At 42.5% G+C, this 4,265-nt stretch overlaps 1 pseudogene; it reads right to left on the bottom strand.

Annotated features, from left to right (window-relative positions):
* On the bottom strand, positions 1–3,825 carry LOC119284275 (annotated as a pseudogene).
* Positions 3,826–4,265: the final 440 nt, after the last annotated feature.

Raw genomic sequence — 4,265 nt, 5'->3', positions numbered from 1 at the left:
TTAGCTTTGGTCCACGATGACGATGGGCTCGTCGGTGGTGTCTCCTTTGGCTGCGAGATCCTCGGGCTCCGGCAGGCCACCACCTCGGAGCACCTGCACCTCGAGCACCACCTCACCCTTGCCGACATCTTCGGCATCCCTGGACAGCAGCTCAAACACACACGCATCTCCAACCTGCAGCCGATTGTGGATGGCGAAGTCCGCCCACCACGCGTCGAGGTTCTTCAGCATGGTGTGGCCACAGTAGCTCATGATCCACGACTCGTGGATCATGAGCTACTCTGGACCACGAGCTCCCGTGGCACCGCAGCACCACCGTCGTGCGCCTCGCCCGCAGCCGGCGCTGGAAGTGAGCCGGGATTATCTGCACGGTCCGGTGCCAAAATCAGGGAAGATCAGATCATGACCAATTGATTATGATTTATGAATCTAGCTGCTATTGTTGCAGGCTTGCAGCGTATAATACCAGCACATAGGGTTTCTGGACGTGGGTCTTGCACATGACGGCGGTGAAGAAGGGCCGGTCGCCGGAGAGTGGGGTGGTCTCCTCATCCTCGCCTGAACGCTGCTGCAAGGCCTATCTTTCCACAGAAAATTTTTATGTTCATATAATGGAAGGGGGACATAAAATTGAGTGAGGAAATATAATTGGGGTGCGGGCCGGGGAGGGAAGATCACCATGAGTGCTAGAGCAGAGCAGGCAAGGAAGAAGAAGAAAGCACTTCACTTTGGATGATCTTCAGCCAATGGCAAAGCTAGCAACTCCCATGCTCAGTGTGAAGCGACTGTGCAGTGTGCACCAAAATTTAAGCCTCCTCAACTTTACCAAGTCACCATGGTAATGAAAAGCAAGAGAACCAACCAACCAACCAGCAGTACTATAGAATTAAAGCAATAAACTGATTTAGCACACATATAGACATATAGTACAACTGCTCCAACATTGGCAAGTATCCACTGCTCACTGCATCCATCACTCCTATCAGCTCCCATCATTTATATTTTAGTTTGACAATACAACAACTTATCGGAGCTTCACAAACACTGCACATTTTTTACAATACTCACCACCAGTGTTTATCCATTTAATTACAGCTATATTATCAGCTACTACCTCTGTAAACAAATATACGACGTTTTGGATCACTAATCTAAAACATCTTATATTTGTTTAAAGAGGGAGTATAAAAGAACAAACAATATCTAATAAAAGCACATTTAGTCCAACAAAACATGCAGAGTCCAACAAAAGAACTGAATCCAACAAACAGTACTGTAAAATATTGCAGTTAACTGATTCAGCATACATATGGCACAGCTGCTCCCAAGAACGAGTGCCTTTACTACTCACTGCATTTGGAAAGTACTCATTGCTCACTGCACTTGCAAAGCTAGCTACCATGTGATGAAGCTGCCAAGGTGCTGAATCCATGGGAGTTTCCAGTGCCCATCATTTATTCCAGTACAGCAATACACCGCCTTATTAAGCCGAGCTTCACTAAGCTGCACAGTTTGTAAAATTCTAGAAAATCCCATACAACGGTTCCGAGTAATCGCCAAGAATTTTTTACATAGGGGTTACCAGAATGTAAAATTGTGTGTGAAACCCCCCAGGAAACATTATACATCCAACAATATATATTCAGGCTCCCTCAATTAGTGGAGCCCAGAACAGCATGGCGGAGTGTTGGGCGTTCAGAGATCAGAGATACATTTGCCGCTGATGAAGTCTACCACTTGCAAGACTGCCTGGTCCAGCGCCATCGTCACCGAGATCAGGTTTTGCAGAAACTCCTCGGCTGTTGGCTAGTCCCCATCAACAATGTCAGTCACAGCTTTGACAAAGATAACGGGTGTCGAGAACAAATCAGCAAAATATGCCACCGCTGCTCCCTGGAATGGCAAGCGAGATACAAAAAAAAAACAAGTCAGAGGTCTACAAATTACAGTTTGTTGTTAGCAGGTACAAGAAATGGATGCAGAACTAAACTGACTTGACTGCCATAATTCAAACCAACTACCAATACACAAAAATGGCTATCTTAATGTGCTCTATTTAACTTAATGTACAGTATCACCTAGAAAGAACTAGAAACGTCATTAAAGAGCTACTCTAAAGCTCTAATAATAATATAGCTGCCTACTGCCGAACAACTACCCTCTCAAAAAATTTAGATATCTTAAAGTTGTCCTGGAGAACTATTAGTTGTACAAACTCCATTTGCTTCTCATTTGCTGTGTTCGTAATTCATAAGTTGAACTCTGAAGCAAAAGCATGTACCTCCATATCCTTGACTTTAGCTTCATTGCTCAGTATTGCTGACTCATCATGAGGAGACATATCTAGAGAATCACCAGTTAAAAACTTCCCAACCTGAAAAACAGAGGAAACAGAGCAACTTTAGAGAAGATGCCAACTCTTGAGTCTATGAAATGATATGCATTACTAAGTGAAAACTAAAAATTCATTTCAGAAACAACACTATTTTAAAATAAATAGCAAGGTATATTCATGTCGTCAAGCACGGCCAAAATAATATTCCAGAAGATTGACAAGTGGTAACAATTTAGCGAAGCCCTATACCTTACCTTCAAATTGGGTTCTTTCACTGTGTTTGGGGTTTCAAATGTTTTTCGCGCTCCAATTCCATAACTGTCAAAAACCTATATAAGAAAGACCATGTCAACATGAATGAAGTTTCAACAGAGAAGGAGAGATCAAACCACAAGTTTGAGCAAGTAACAAGTATTTTAGTTCTTCATGTTTAGCCATGATGATACAGTCAAGCAGAAAACTGGTCACTATGAATGTTATGACTAAACACATGTAAATAAATTGGTCACTATGCATTAGTACCTGATCGGTTAAATAAAAGAATTAACACACGCGTTTCACTAATATGGAAATTTAAAAAATGTACAGTGGATTTAAATTTAACAACTTGATTCTATTTTTCAGAGAAAATAATAATGATATGAGTAATAAAACATTAGTTCAAGTGTATAATGGATAAATTCAATTGGTTGCTCATGTAATGGTTTCATTCTTTACTGGCGAAAAGCATTAACGACAATAACAATATGTGTATATAATTTCTTAAGGGATGTCAATCATACACAGATCCGCAGACCAAATGGATGTAATTTTCTTTAATCTCAAATGTGATTTAATTAGCTAGCCAAAAGTTAAATAAGAAAGTTGTAAAATTTGATGGTATGTACTATGAATTATCTCAAAGCTATTTTTTGAGGGAACTGTGCTAGTTATTATTAATGGTAGGAAGTTATGTCAACAAACACACACTACTAATTACTAGCAACTTTTGCTTTACTACATAGCGAAGCACATGTATTGTCTTGGACACCGTGACCACTAATGATAGGAGTGGGAAGGAGGATAAACGATGACACCGGTGGGGGTGCCATGTTAAAATAAGAGGATGTGGACTTACGGGGATCTTAAATCATACTTATTAGGGCAGGACATTTGATTTGTTCTCTTCAGTTGCAACGCACTGACATTTTTGCTAGTAACTACTTAAGTATCTTCAAGTACTAGCTAATTTTATGAAACCTAACTAATTAGATGAACCCTAGCTAATTTGATGAACCATAGGAACCCTAGCTAGGCAGAGGTAGGGGACGAGGTGGAGGAGGTGTAGGCGTGCTCACCTTGGGCGCCGGTGGAGTTAGGGAGCAGGAGGAGGCAGAGTGGCCGAGGGAGGGGCACGCAGCATCGAGGTTGGGGTTGGGGTTTCGGCGCGCGATGGAGGACGGGCAACAGATGGCCACCGAGGGCAGCAGATGGCGTGTGGAGGGAGACATGAGAGCGCGCGGCAGCCGGCGGCGATGTAGGGCGACCACGGTGGCGACAGCAGATCGAGGGGGGATTTGGGGGGAAGTGGGGGGGGGGGAAGGGGGAGGGGAAGAAAATCCGCAGGGAGTTTAAGTCAAAAATAGCGGTAGCGCTGGCCCAAAAAAGCGCTATAGCTAACTTAGCTATAGCGCTGGCTTCCAAAACGCGCTACTGCAATAGGCAGTACCTATTTAGTTTTCTTTTTTCTTTTCCTTTTTCCTTTTATTATTTACTTTTCTTTTTCCTTTCTCCTTTCTTTAAGGAAATTATCTATAGCGAGGGTATAAGGAACGCGCTACAACTACATTAGCTATAGCGCTTATTCTGAAAGCACGCTACTGCTACACTTTCTCCTTTATTTTTATTTTTATTTTCCTTCACATTTTCTTTTTTCCTTTCCCCTTTTTCG

The sequence above is a fragment of the Triticum dicoccoides genome, chromosome 4A, assembly GCF_002162155.2.
Source record: "Triticum dicoccoides isolate Atlit2015 ecotype Zavitan chromosome 4A, WEW_v2.0, whole genome shotgun sequence".
Lineage (NCBI taxonomy): Eukaryota > Viridiplantae > Streptophyta > Magnoliopsida > Poales > Poaceae > Triticum > Triticum dicoccoides.
Note: the sequence above shows the minus strand (reverse complement) of the source record. Positions and strands in the feature narration are given on the sequence as shown.